The sequence below is a fragment of the Equus caballus genome, chromosome 8 (genome assembly GCF_041296265.1).
Source record: "Equus caballus isolate H_3958 breed thoroughbred chromosome 8, TB-T2T, whole genome shotgun sequence".
Classification (NCBI taxonomy): domain Eukaryota; kingdom Metazoa; phylum Chordata; class Mammalia; order Perissodactyla; family Equidae; genus Equus; species Equus caballus.
Genome location: NC_091691.1, coordinates 99,904,112 through 99,920,273, shown reverse-complemented (window position 1 = coordinate 99,920,273; position 16,162 = coordinate 99,904,112).

Below are 16,162 nucleotides of genomic sequence, written 5' to 3'. Positions count from 1 at the left end.
AGTTAAAATGGTATCAGTGCAGGTGGGGTCTGGCCATTGGGTGTTCCCACAACTTTTAGATAAGAATCAAATTGGATTAAGTAAAGGCCAGAAGCCACCACCCTAAATCAGTTACATGAGGTTGCCAGACAGTAACCAACTTAAGTCCTTGACTTCCCCATTAAGAGTTTCCAGAGATAAGGCCATCTCCCCTTCCTCCTGGTGCAGAGGGGGAAGCATGGAGATTTCTTTCACAAATGCAAATGTCTCTCAAAGGGCAAGCAAACTCTGCTCCTGGGAGTCTGCTTCTCATCTGCAGTTTTAAAATTAACCAGCCTAAAAATCCTCATCACCAGCTTGCCCCTATCACCCACTGAGTCACTCAATGACCACAGAGAATTTAAGGAAATCTCAAGAGCCCCCTTCTTGAAGCAGAAATATGGAAGGGGGCTGCCCTGGGCTCTGGTCCTACAGACAGGAGCTGTGTCTGTTGTCTGCCCCTTAGCATGAGAGGTGTTCCCTTCCCCTCCACCCCCAGCAAGCAGTCCATCCCAACACCACCACTGGACAGCCTCTTGTGGGTACTCAGCCCTGGGCCAGATGCCATAAGGCTGCAGGGCTTTGGCAGTCCAGGCCAACCTCTTTCCCCCAAAGAGTGAGCCTGCCTCACTTTGCCCTCCATGCTCTGGACTTCACAGGGTTGCCTCACTGGGGCTGTGTGTCTCCAGGTTCTTCCCTTTACAAACTTCAGATAGAAGCAGAGGCCTTGCCTTCAGACTCATTCTCCACTTTGAAGGGATCTTGCTCAGGTGTTTCCTGCACTTGGGGTCATGCAAACATTGGGAAGGAGGCTGCCGACATGGCTGCTCCAAAACCCTTACCCCAGTCTCTTCCCTCCAAACTGGGAGCTCCTTTTTCATTCTTCTGGAGTCAGGGCAAGTATCACTTCCGCCTGTCTTACACCTTGGTGTGGATAGAGTTTATGCAAGGTTCACATTTACCTTAGCTGGCTGCAATGTTAGTGTCTCTGTTCTCAGCAGTAAATGTCTCTTCTGTAATTCCTGGGCCCCATTTACTCTTGTCAGTGTGGAGTTTGAGGGCCAGGGAAATGTACGGTTTTCAGGATTTCTTTCTCCTCATTCCATTTCAGGTGGAGGTGGCCACTGGAATCAGAGCTCTGTTTGGTAGTCAGATTCCTGGGATTCAAGTCTGAGCACCAGAGCCACCCCTTCCTAGCTATGTCACCTTAGGCAAGTTACTTAATCTCTCTGTGCTTTGGTTTCTTCATCTGTTACATAGAGTTTACCAGGTTATCATGAGAATTAAATGAGCTTGCTGATATAAAGTGGATAAAACAGTTTCTCATTCACAGCATAAGTGTTTAATATATGACTACATAATTATTTTGAAAAATTGAAGATAAGCAGTAGTGAAATGCCCTCCAGATCTGTGTGCAAACACCAAATAGTGTAAAAGAACAAATGTGCTAAAAGAACACAGAATCACAGAGTACTGCAAGCTCAGCACCACAGCAACATACTTATCGATCTGGGGAATGAAAGGAACATCAAAAACATAGCTACACAAACATCATGAAAGGATTTCGTGATCCCCTTCAGGTTGATTTCATGCAAAATAAATCACTTGGGCTGAAACCATCAAGTGTCCAAACTGTCTTTTGTGGATTCTGTGAAATGAACCTGACTTTTGAGCATGAGATTCCATCATACTAACAAAATAAAATACAAACTACAGTAAAATCCCCAAATTTCAAAATAGATTCTTAAAATATTGCAATGTATGGGTGCTAATGATATATCATCCTTAATGGATGTTGTTGTAAAAATGTGGAGTTATTTAGTGTTTAACTCACTGACTCTGGTTTAGGTTGGTGTCCACTGACCTGAAGAGAAGGCTCTCACGACCCGAGTGGCAGGGACACCAGCATAGTGAGGAGGACAGAGGGGCGGATTATGTCTTTTCTAGGCTGACTTACTCAAAAGGGAACAAAGCTGTTTGTATCTAAATGCACTTAATTGACATGAAATCAGAAACCACAGAAATTAGAATTTACCAACCTTTAAAAGTAAATGAATAATTTAAAATCGTATTGTTAAGCAAACTCTGAAACTTGGGTTGCTGTTCCTGTCAGATTCCTTTTCCATTTCATTTCTAGAGAGGATGAAAGCATCTAAATCAAATGTTAGCCACCCTAGATAGAATTTTAGTGTATCAAAGCACTTTAATTTTGTTTAGTTCCATAAAATATTGGTTTAATTAAAATTACTAAATTTACTAAATATTACTAAAATTCTAATATTACTAAAATATAATAAGATACAGCCTATACAGAAAAAAGTTTTTAAATACTCTTTCTCTAAAAGTAATTTAAATAACTTCCTTTGAGTTCAGACGTGGTGATGTATGTTAGCTGTTAGAGAATTGGGGGTGGCAATTGAGTGAGGGGAAATAATAAACTAAAAACAAAAGATTCGGTCTTAGAAAAGAACTTGGATGTACTTACAAAGGCAGCAGTACACTTTAATCTTCTGAACTATGTATTCTTAAGGCAAACGTGTACCAAGAGCATGTTTTATTCCTGTAAAGACAATGACAAATGTAGGAAAAAACTGTACTGTAGACATTTATAAATAAAATGGGCATCTTTTTTAAGGTTATGGGGAAAAGGGATCTGGAAACTACAATTTGATGTCCAGATACACTACCACTCAGGACAAACAAAGCCAATCTCAGAAAGTGCAATCCTAGTTCAAACCTTTCCCATTTGGAAAAAAAATTCAGTGAACACTCAAGACCCACCCAAAAATCCATGTAAGTGGACACCAGACCAAGAAACAGACCTTAAACCAAAAATATAAGAAAATTATGATCCATTAATAAATAAAACAGTGTGAAATGTTACAATTTTGGACAAGTGCTGGAAGGTTAGGGAGACAAGGAGAGAGGCAAAGAGAGAGAGAAATACTCAATTTAGTCAACATTTGAAACCTTCTAGAATGACTTTAGTTTCTTGAGGTATAATTACATATTCTTCTCCAAAGTTCCCATGACATTACTAGATTTAATAGTAAAACACTTTGACATATTCCTAGTAGTGTTTATGCCATTATTGATTTTCTGTTTTAGAAATAATTTATAACCAAGCACAAAATTAATAAAAATAATTAAAATAAGATACTGATAATTTTTTAAAGGATGCAAAGGATAGAGTCATATGGGAGTATATGAGAGAGAATAGGTGAAGAATAAAGTGTAAGGGACAACAATTCCATCATTTTATTTTGTGGTTGTTGAGTTATATGTGCTGTTGACAGAGTCAGAAATACAGACAAATATTTAAAGTTATAAGTGGATGCTGATACAGGTGCACTACATTCCTCGTCTTTTATAATAATAAGTCATTCTAAAGATCTGAAATCAAGAAATAAAGTGTGTAAACACATCAGTTACAACTTCAGTGGTAACTCAGCAGAAGCCCTAAAAAGAAGTACTAAAGATAGTTTCACCTGAGAAGTAGATTGGGGTTGAAGACCAGAATATTTTATTTTCTATTGAATATCATTCTACAATTTTTGAATTATTTGAGACATAATTATGTATCACAGATCCGTAGTCCCTTTACTAAGTCCCTTGGGGATAGATGTGTTTCAGAATTAAGGAATTTTTCGTATCACATAACATCCCAGCAGCGTCCGGGACACTCCATCAGCATCACACGCTCAACAAATAGGGTGCAGGTTACTATTAACCTCACGTTAGTGTAGAACAGATTTGACTGTAAGAGGTTTATGAAGGCTTCATTCTCAGAGCTTTGTGGATTTTGTAGTTGCAGATAAGGAATTGCAGACCTGCACTTAGCCAGTAGAATTAACTACACACGCATAGTTTCTGAGGCAGAATCAAAGCGAAGCTCCCATAGTCCACCTTGCTTCAAGCTCCCTTTCATTTATTTCCCTTTATAATTGAAGTACATACTGTGGCAAAGTAAAGCTAAGACATGTCGAACAAAGGTATTTTCCCTTTGAAATAAAAAAATACATGTATTCATGTAGCAATCATTACAGTGATGAAATGCTAGAGCAATTTTTGAAAGGACATTTGGTCAAAAGAATGATAATGGTTCTGCTTGGATTTTGGTGAAAGTGTTTCCATCAGTTTGGCTGAGAACACAGTATGGCAGGAGCCCTCCAATTTGCAACATAAGCAGCTAGGAATTCATGTTCTTTGCAATTCACAAGTCTTTCCACTCTGCCTTTTTTGTCATAACTAATTTTATTTGTATTTTTTCTATTAAAGATTATAATTTTTACTTCCAGGAAGGAAAAGAAAAACTCTCATTCCAGATGAACAAAATAATAGACCAATAGTAGGTGGTACAACTCAAGCACACACCAGGAGATTTAGTTTATGCATTTACAGATGTAAAAACCAAGACCAGGATGTCCATTCCACATATATACTAAGGTGACACAGAGTCATCAAGCCAAAAGTTCAGAGATGTGAAGTTAGTGAAGATGACAACCACCAATGAATTCAAAATTATTGAATCAGCAAGTTTTATTTGGGCACTTAATGGGAACAAGGCAATGTCGCAGCACTGCAGAGCAAGGAGCACAAGAAACATCCTCCAGGAGCTTTCAACAGAGACATGAGGAAAGAACTGACATCAAATGCTGGAGCACATGTTAGGAGATTGGTGCAGTAAGTATTGATTAGAGGATAAATAAGTAGGATTAATAGAGTCAATCCTGTTAATAGAATAGGATCCTGTAAGTAGGATTAATAGAGTTAATTTTTATTTAAATGTTAAGATGTGATTTGAGCCTTGAAAAAAGGGTCAAGTTGAGACTGTTGGTTTTAGGAAGTCCCATCTGACACCATGACCCCATTATCAATCAGACCGGAACTGGTCTAGTTACCACAATAAATCAAAGCTCTGAGGCCTCAGTGAAGTTATTTATTTATTATTTATTTTTGAGTGTTAAAGGTCATCCTTGAAGACGAAAGGATGAGAGTCCAGCAGGCTGCTCATCCATCTGGGGTTTGAGGATGCTGAGGAGCCATAAGCTCTGGAGACCTGCCTGTTCCCAGCTGCTCAGGTTGCTCCTGGGTCCAAGGTTCTCTTCAGGAAGGTTGTGAAGGTCACTGTCACAGAAGAAGGGAGGAATGGTCTGTGTAGAGCACAAGGTTGAAAGAAGGTGCAGTAAACACAACAGGATCGCCAGCATGAAATGTCCTGTGGCCACTGAGAGGCTGAGAGAAGGGCAGTATCACAGACAGGGATAACCATCATGGACCATCCCATGGCCATTTGGCCTGGAGTGTTTGAAAGGGAGTTGAGGTCCTGAGGTCTTCCTTTTGAAAGGAAGAGCAAAAGGTAAGATTTAGAATAGCCGGTGACTGGATTGTAGGGCACCATGCAGGACAGGGTGAGGAACGGGGAAATTATTCTCTAAGGAGCAAGTGTTGGTCACCAGTGGGGGGAACAGAGAGAAGATACAAGAAAAGCAGATTTTAGGAAAATGAATGAGATTACAGTGTGTAAATAGGATGAGCAGAATAAAAACACTAGACAGAAGTAATGGGTTTAGTAATCTAAGTTTGACAGAATGAAGAATCAGACTAGAATGGGACACTCAGAAAATATGTAACAGTGAATGTGAAATAAATTTTCAAGTAACTCCACAATGAGGTGAGAATGATGACTAGCTATGGGGAGCGAAGGAGTAATCCCAGGTGGTTTCCTGAGTTTTTACATCTGGGGACAGAGTCTTGACAAACAACAGATTTGAAGAGAAAAAATCCATTTGGATTTTAAGTATGAGGTGAGTATGGTAAGTTCAAGTGGGAATGTTCAACAGATAGTGAGAGAAGGGGAAGCAGAATCCAGATGGAGATAGATCCAAGATCCAGGTGTGGATTGTTGAAACGCTAAGAGCATATAGAATCACTGAGAAAAGGAGAATAGCCAGGAAGCTCAACAAACTGAGTTGTGTGGCACATTTAGAGTGTGGAAGAGGAGAAGAATCCAATATAGAAGAGAGAGGAAGAAAAGGCCAGAAAATGACAGAGAAAATCGGAGTGGTGTGGGACCACAGTAGCTTAAGAAAGAGAATTTCAAGGCCACGTGTCAGATGTTACAGAGAAGTCCAGGGAACAAGGGCTAGCTAACTAAGACCAGGATGAATCCATCACCACCACGAGGAGAAAAATCCTTCACTCATTGAGGATGGATTCAGTAGGATGAGAACTGACTTTTTATGCTTAGGTATATTTTCATATATGCTTCCTTTGTAAGACTAATATAGTATTTTTAAGACTTTATTTCAAATAATTTCTGCAATAAGGCGTGTCCTCCTGAACATGTTGGAAAATATAAACATCTAAGATTGTTATGAAAGTAGATTCTATTTCCACTCTGTCCCCTCAGATTATCAGGTGCCCCCACCCTAGACCCGCCCTCACTTTCTCGCTGTAGCTCCCTGCCCTTCCTCACTTACTCTGAGGAAGAAAAGCAATAATGGAGCATGCAGGCTCTGGGATGGTATCAAGAGGGAGTAGGAATAGCACTGAATTCCTAGGGCTGTTGATGAACACCTGGGGCACGGACAGCGGTGCTGCCACATGGGAGAAACTATGCTCGCTCACTTGGCACGTGCGGTGGGTCAAGTTCTTTACCCAGAACTCCTTGAGTGTAGAGAACATGTAATGGTGTTTGGTTTCCCAGCCTTAACTTCCATCAACATTCTCTGTATTTCTCTGGAGAGATCATTACCCTCTCACATTCCAGTGGTTTTGGTGGGGCTAACCCATCCTAAGCTCTGTGGGTCCAAACGTGACCCAGACCTAGGCTGCACATGACCACATCAGGCCAATTAAAACCAACAAGACTGACTTCAGCATCTTAGCTTGGAGTCTCCTGCCTGTCTCTCTGTTCCACTGTCCTTGAACTTGAAAGAATGGAGGATGGAGTTGTTTTCGCGGTTTCCACTGCGTACCTTGCCTATGACGATGGAGACAGCACAGCAGAAAGCAGAGCCAAATGACAGAGAGGAAAATCCCCCAGGAACATCATTTTAGCTATGGAACAAAGCGGGCATGAAGCTTCTTGAGTTTTTAGTCACATGATCAAATATATTTATTTTTGCTTTAAATCAACTTTGAGTTCATCTTTTGCCACTTTGCAATCAAAAAAACTGAAACAATGAGCTGACCACTAATGGTGGAGCCTCATACTCAGCAGGACTCGCTAGAGAGTCTGATTGAAGGAAGCACCCTCAGGCTTTTTCACTTAGGATCCAGATACCTTGATGCAGGAAGCCCAGGGCCCGTGTACTTGATCTCTTTCACTGTTTCTCATTGATCTGAGGACAATGGGCTCTAAAGAGGCCCAAAGTTCTTTAGCATACATACCCCTGGTTTGTGCTTATTTTGTATAAACCATTCACATTTTTGTTAGTTTGATTTTTGAGTCATATTTAAGGGAATTACTTTTAATCCTTCCAATTGATTGTTACAAGATAGAGTTATTGAGGCCTGAGCCTCAGCATTTCCTAAGAAGAGTTTGAGAATTACAAATAAAAGCAGTTTGTGTATATATCTCGTTATGGGTTAACTTGGAATTTAAGAAAGAAGATGTGGTCCCAGAGTGGGCTGGTCATACAGCACAGCCCTGATGCCCTCTGTCGTAGGAGGCGATTGTAGATCTCCCCCCATTTCACTCTCAAATGTATCCTTGTTTGGATGACAGAGTAAAGGTTCGCCTGACCTATCAGAAGTGTACAATATATCTACATTACCATATAGCAGTGAGTAAAAACTTATAAACTACACACAGGAACTCAATATATCAAAGAGTCAGCCATAAAAATCCCACATATCTCAAATATCCTACACATGTAATAACTCAGACATTTGGCAGGTAGATTTTTCAATGCATAATATTTTTAATTGTACAGAAAGATGTTCTTCATCTCTTTTTTCACCCCAGTTCTCTTGGGTTTACAGTGAATGATCAAGGCATTTATAAATAAAAGAAATATGTAAATTATAGATGGGCTCAACTTAGTGGCTAACTCAAGTTGGTAGGAGAATTTTTCATATTTTTTGCTTAAGTGCATGTATCCTGAAAATTTTGATAATAGTGTTATAATTTAATATTAATGATTTTGGAAAAATTTTAGTTTGCATAAGTAGTTGAATCTAATAAGCATTTTATTTATGCAGACCTTTCTAAGCACTGATTAAGGGTTTTTAAGTAAAAAACTAGAGACAGACCAAGTAAAAGAAAGCAGATTGAAAATTCTCTGAAAAGCAACAATGAATTATAAATACTTGGATAACAACTTGGCAAGTCATTCTGTTTCACAGTGTGTGATGTCAAATAACATTACATTTTTGCAGACATTTTGAAAGTAAATGTTTAATTTTCAACATGCAAAGTGTTATACTTGCTCCTCAGATTTCTTCCTCTTGTAAAAAATTTTTTCATTTTGTATTAATTCCAATCCAATATGACAAGAGCAAAGAAAAGAAAGCCACAGCATCAACAGCTTTCACACAGCACAGCTTTTCATGAAAGCTAACGCAAAGCAAAAGCAACGGAGACAACAGTTTACCTTGTTACGGATGCTTCACTAGGCTCCTCTCAGCTTTAACAGAGATCCATAGAAAAATGAGTGTGCTTTCACTTCTACACTGTTTAAAACACTGCTCTCCAAAATAGCATGGTGCTGTGGGCTTCATATCCATCCATAACGTAGGACAAAATTCTGCTGAATTAGCTTATCTCAAATTTTTACCCTTCTCTGGAGCTACCCCTTACTCTTTCAGAGTATTTAGTACTCTCCTGTTATTTCGCTTGTGATAGTCCATTGCATTTCTTGATTTGCACAGATGCAGAACTCTTAGTGAACACCACAAGCAGAGCAATGGAGCTCCAAGGGCACTGTAATTGTTTTGGGATCAGAGTCCAGCTGTCATCAAAACTGAAAACCAAAGGCATCTTCTAGGACAAAACTTTGCGCTTACAATAAAATCCCACTTGAACAGATCAGAGACAATAAGGTAAGGTCCGGAGTAAAAGAGGGAGGAGAGCAGAGGAAACAGTTCTCAGAAATTATGAGTCCATATCTTATATGACATCTTGAAACCCACGTAAAAAGGGAGGGAAGGAGGAGCTCTAAAGCCGTGAAGCTAGAACTATGTCCTGATTCAGTTCTCCCTCCAAAAGAAACAAGAACAAAAGGAAACATTTTACTTAAAAATAATTAAAAGAGAAGAATCTCAGTCAATTATACAAAATTATTATAAGGAAAGGATTTAAGTGCAAAATAACGTCTCTACAGAAAAAAAGAGCACAGCAAGAGACTTTTGTACAAAACACTTGTACCATAAAGGAAAACACAGACCAGTCAATACAGAACTCTGAAACAAAATATTAACAGCCACAAGCTTACAACATATTAAAAAGAAACACTCCATGAACAAGAGGGTTTATTCTAGAAAGACAGGAGTGGTCCACTGTTAGTAATCCCATTAACAAATTCATCATATTGATAGAAATAAAGAAAAATTGTACCATTGTCATAGATATATAAAAGACATTTGACAAAATTCATCACCCATTCACCTTAAAAATATTCAACAAATAGAAATTGATGACTATTTTTTTTATATGATTCAGCCAAAAGCAGCATCTCCTTTAATGGGAAAAACTTGAGGCTTCCACAAAAGTTGCAGACAAGGAAATTAGGAAAGAAAAAGCGATCAGAGACATAGCAACTAGAAAGGACTAGAGCTGTTATGTACCAATAAGCTAACATGAATTTCTGATGGGAACAACATAACAAAAATAAGAGAATTTATTAAAGTATTATACTTCACAATTAATAAAGAGAAATAGTCTTCATATATACAAACAAAAATAGGTTAGAAGATACACTGAAAGAGATGACTGCGTTAATAACAGCAAAAAAGAAAAAAGAAAAGAAAATACCTAAGTATATGTAACAACAAAAGAATTCAAATATTCATCCAATAAAAAGTTAGAACTGAAATTTTAAAAATGTCATTTACAACAGCACCAAAAAATGCAGTACTAAGGTGTAAGTCTATCAAAATATGTACAGGATCTGTATGTGGAAAACTACAAAACTCTGATGAAAGAAATCAAACATCTAAATAAGTGGAGAGCTATCCTGTGCTCACTAATGAGAAGACTCGACATCGCTGAGATGTCGTTTTTTCCATGTAGAGGAATTCCAAATAAATTATGTAGACACCCCTTCCTCAAAGAGGTGGAGCATGATTCTCCACTCGCCAGTGTGGAATCCACATAATGATTTCCTTCCAAAGAACACAGAATGGAAACGGAGGGGAAAAGAGTAAATTTGCAGTGGGAAACAGGAGAAACACTAACTCAGTGAAGCATTCAGTTAATAACATCACTGCCCAGTTGTATCGAAAGTGTGTACCTTTCACATGTCATGATGTGATTACTGACGGAAAGAAACAGCTACACAGGGATTTCTACATGGGGGATTCTGAACTATTCTGTCATCTGAACGTTTAAAATAAAGATAACAATATAAAACAAATGCATTGTGTCTAGTTGGAGCTAGATCTCGACATACCCATGTATAAATTTGTTGTTATAATTAAAGCATTCTCTAAAATTTAACAAATTAGAGTCTCATTTTTAAAAATTGAAACTAATATAAAAGAATGTAAAGTTTCTGCATGACGAATGACAGCTGAAAATGAGATAAAGGATAATTAATAGGCTGTTAATAGGAGATGTTAATGGTATATTTTAATAAATAGTCAGAATTTATAAAGAAAGCCATACAAATTACCACTCAGTAGACTTAAACGCACTTAATGTATTTTTATGTTCAATTTCCCAAGTAATCAGAGAAAATGAAATTAAATTTGAAATTTGATTGGCAACATTGTTGCATACCAAATGTTGGCTGGATGTGGGGAAATGGGAATTCTCCTCCACTCCTAACGATAGTTCAAGCTTTGTGAGCTCTTTGGAGAGCTGTTTCTCAGTGCTTCTCCTGCTCTCCCTCACTCCACAAGGAAAAGTCTTCCAAGCTGTAAGGGATGGGTCAGAGGCAGGTAGAGAAGAGTAACAAAGGTTTCCTGGTTCCTGAGTTGGACAGGACAGGGAGCGCTCACAGACCACCTGGGCTGCAGGTTATTAACACCCCAAGACTTCCTCCAACTATTTCATTCAGATACATTAAGGACAGCAATCAAAACAAGAGTATGTTCCAGGTATGATCTTGCCTGCGTTCCACTTTGGTCAATATTTATCATAAGAATTTACAGAGCAATATAAATGCTAACTTTTTTTTCTACTCACCCCACCACTCATAAAGATGAAATAAGTTCATCTTTTCCTACATGGCAGTTTGGGAATGAAGAATAGTCAGATCTTCAGGAACTGGCCAACACAGGTATTGGTGTTGGGACTCAGCGCTCACTTCCACCCTTTGCATCATTTCCTCATTGCTCACTTTCACCCTTTGTCATCCTCTCACACACAGAGACTATTCAGTTTCACTTTCAAACTTACACCTTCCTCCTCTAGACCTTTCTGAAGTCAGAATCTCTAGCCAAACTCCATCAGCATCCTGAAACCACCACTGTGTGGCTTGAATTGTGTCACCAAGAAGACAAGTTCTAACCCCTGGTACCTGAGGATATGACCTTGTTTGGAAACAGAGTCTTTGCAATTGTAATCAAGTTAAGATGAGGTCCTACCTGATAAGGTCGGGCTGTAAACTGAAAGACTGGTGTCCTTATAAGAAGAGGGAGATTGGAGACACAAAGAGACACAGACAAGGAGGGAAATGCCCTGTGAAGAAGGAGGCAGCACTTGGAGCGATGCGCGCAGAAGCCAAGAATTCCCAGGAGCCACCAGACGCTGGAAGAAGCAAGGAAGGTCCTTGCCTAGAGTCTTCAAAGGGAACGTGGCCCTACAGACAAGTTCATCGGGCTCCTGGCCTCCAGCACTGTGAGAGAATACATTTTGGTTGAGGTAATTGGTTACAGCAGCCACAGGAACTTACACAGCCCTAATGGCCCTTTTTTCCAAAACCATAGTAGTTCAATTTCTCTAAAGAGCTTAATGTCTTTCTTGCAAGCTCTGTAAGAAGATGCCAGTTTCTCTGCTGTATTTTAACAATTGTGAAAGCAGTAAGTGGATTGAACAAACTTTATAATTAGAATGGTGGCCATATTTTGTTGCATAATCTAGAGATTTCAATGCAAACCCTTTGTCCTCTCATGTTCTTGCTGAGGCCTGAAATATATATGTATAAAACTGACTCAATGCCATTCATTCCATAATTAGCAAATGCATGACATATTTGGCCCTTTAAGAAATAACACATGAATGAAATCAAACTGCCATATAAATAGTCACAAAACCCTCCCCAGGAAGCGAGGAAGAATTAAGGCAGGAGAAGTAGAGGGCATTTCCTGAGCCCATATAGGAGGAAGGGATATGAAAATTAAAGACGGGGGATGCTCAACACTGAAGTCTCAGACTTCTCCATTTGAGCTAGTGTTCAGTTTTAACTTCATCCCCATGTTCAGACTCATGACTCCCTAGTCAACCCCACCCTTACCAAGCATTTTTGGAATAGATAGAAGCTGCAAAACTACAAAATCGACTTAGCTGAAAAACCCTCTAGCAATTTTCTTTTGAATGTTTGCAGTTAATTTATTATTTCTTATATAGGTAAGTAATGCAATAAATTTCCACACAGTTTGATGGGAGGCAGGAACTCATATTTTGAATGACTATTTTCTCCTTATGTGCTTTTTTATCTCAGCATTCTTTCTTGCTTTCAAAATATTACTGTTCCTATGGAAACAGTAACAGTGCCACTTTGTACATAAGAAAAAATGATTGTATGTAAAAACCTGCCTTTTAGTTTTATGATCTTTTCTCCCAAAAATGTCTACAAATATTGATCCATTACTATCTATAGTATAAAGAAATTGGAAAAAACTATAAAACCCAAAGTAAGACTATTCTTTAAACTAGACTCAAATAATTTTCAAAGTTCTACTTCATAATGAATTAGAAATTTTGATCCTTATTTCATCTGTTTGTTCATTCATCCATTCAATAAATATTTATTAAATGCCTTCTCTGGCAAAGATACAGAGAGAATTTATCTTCTGATAGATGCGACGAAACTTTGACAAGAAACGTTAACTGTGTGCCTTATCATTCTTTTGTCCCTAGGAAATTAGAATGATAAATATGTCTTTTAAATTTTCACACTTTCAGAAGGATTATTTAAAAAGCTTAATTACCAAAAAGATGAAAGAAACGATTGTAGTAAAACTCAGTTGCTTAGTTTTGTCAATTGCTGTATCATTTCATCACATTCTTGTTGGTTAATTATTTTTAATTTTTAGAGCTGAAACTTAAGTGACTCTAAAATAGCTTACAGACAAAGGCATTAATTCTGAGATGCTGAAAGCAGACGCAATGCTGATCATTTATGAGGAACAATACTGGCAATGTATTAAGAACAGGGAAGGATATATATTTCATTTTCAAAATAGTGTAAATCCTAAATCAGTTTGATTTCACTGGAATTCACAGAGATGTTTGCAGTCGCGAGAAATGACCCACCCACTTGATTGCTTAACTTTACAGCTCAGGTCAGTTGTTTCTCTCATTTAAATAATTTGGATTTATCTTAATAAAAAGCTGTAATTCAGTGCAAATGAAAGGTGCTTATTTTAATGATGATCCTTTCTCAGTGTGACACGTCTCAATGTTAATTGCATGTCAGAGGACATATTCTTTGGCCTTGCATAATTATTCATTAAGCAGAGGCCTGCAATTTAATTTGCAGAGCATGTAGGGAAAGAACCAGGGAAAGCGGCTTAAACAGAAGTTTTAATATTAATCTTTGATTGAATAAATTGTACACGGAACACAAGAGTTGATTATAATGGAATAGAATTGAACTGTACTGGACAACGCACCATTTCTGTCTGTGGATAACTTCAGTGTTTTCAAAGGCAAATCCTGGAGTGATTGGCATTTTCTTAGTACCAAACCCCTTTCAGAAATTTTACTTTGAAGGTAGGAAAAGTTTCTCCCATGTTGGTTAGGCTTCTGCATTTCATGTAATAAATAGATGTTCTATAAACATTTACTGATTAAAGGGTGATCTTTCACCAGTAACCATCCAATATGAATCAAGAGGTAACTGAGAGTTGAAAATAGGGGACTCTGAGCTATTTAGGCAGAGAGAGAAGAAAACGCTGATTACGAAGAATAATGGTGTAGTAACCCAGAGACTGTTTGTTTTTCCTTCTTTTTGCCCTTAATTGAGAGTGCAGATTGGGCGTAGGGCTAACCAGCAATACGAGGGAGAAAATTCGGCAGCATTGGGAGGGAGTGGGGTGTAGTGGGAAGATAAATGGGACGTGGAGTCTGAATCAGCTTCAGATCCCAGTTCCACCTTTCATAACATTTGAGACATACAAGTTAGTTACCTTTTGAATCCTTAGTTTTCTGATATATAAAGCAGGATATAACTATATTTACTTTATGGAGTTTTTTGAGGATAAAATGAGAAAATATACGTCAAATGCCCAGCAAAAATACAGTTTATAAAATAAGCAAAAGCGTATTAGTACACATCTCCTTCAATTCCTAAGAGAAAATTTATACCTTCCTACCTGCAAAGAAGTTTTTAAATGACAAGGACAGGGAAATCATTTGCAAATATTTCGGGTACAAAGTTGGGTGCAGAAATGTAGTCACATGTGGGTGCACAGACTTCAAAATCGGAGAGTTCAGGGTACAGAAAGTCATCGATGCACAAACAGATCCCAAAAGGGTGTTTGGAGGGTCATGGGTTGATAATTCCAAAAGAAGGAGACACAGTGCCCAGATATATTTTTTAAAATATGTGTCAGTTTGTCCTATAAAATCTTCCTTGCCGGTATCTGTCTCTAAGATTACTTCTCCCAGTTTCCTCCACCTTGACAACCTTTTGAGGCAAGAACCCTCTCCACCTGATTGCTTCCCGGGCCGCAGGGTGCTGCCCACAGCCGAGCCCTCCTCCTCTGCTGCTCCTCTCCTCTCCTTTTCAAGTTGCAAAGATCTAGGCACGCCTTGACAGAAGGCATGCAAGAAATCCATCAACCCGCAGTCTTAGTCTTTGTCTCCAGTGAACTAAACTGGTATTAGGCCGACAAATGGCAGGCACACGTTCACGATGTGGTCCACCTCTTTTCGGTTATGTTTCCTTATCTCTGACAAGTAATTTTCAATTGCATAGGCCAGGACTTTCTTTACATTTTAGAACACACATGTAAACTTTCAAAATTATTTCCACTCTTGAAATGTTCAGCCTATAAACCGGTGCAATGTTCACCATGTTCTCCCCCATTTTATCACTTTTGGCTTCCATTTCTAACTCAAAAGCCTGTTTTTATGGTGTTTTCAGTGCTCACTGCTTTGGCATTATTGGATGTAATGGGATTAACAATATTAAACACAAAAACAGTCAGGAAAGACAACATGGATTAATGAGCATACGGGTTGAAAGGACAGTCTAATTTCCTTCTAAAGCTATACACCTGTTGCTGTTGGAGATGGTTGACCCCTTTCGTTCTAGCTTAACTGTTGCTTTGAAACCTTACCACAAACTCATTGTGAGAACATAGATCTCCTAGTTTTGCCTCTAATTTTGCTCGAGCTGTCCCCTCTCCTGGAACGCTGTTCCATCATTCCTCTTCATCCACTTGGCTCATTCCACTCCACTGTTAGCATTCACCTCAGGTACCATCTACATCATATCACCACACCTGACCTCCAGCTCTGACCTTTCTACTGAGCCCCAAACACATATACTGCATAACATACCTGACAATTCCACTTGAATTCCAAGAATTATAGATGCCCCTGCCCATACTCCCCTTTGCTTAGCCTGTTCCCTCAATAATATTTCGCATGATCCACTCAGTTTCTCAACTCTAACATTAGGAGTCTTCGTGGATTCCTCATTTCCTGAATATCCAGTCCATCGGCAGCCAGCTTCATCACAGGTCCAGGTCCAGAGTCAGCCCATCTTGGTTCATCTCAACTGCACGTCGCCCATCACCTCTCAGT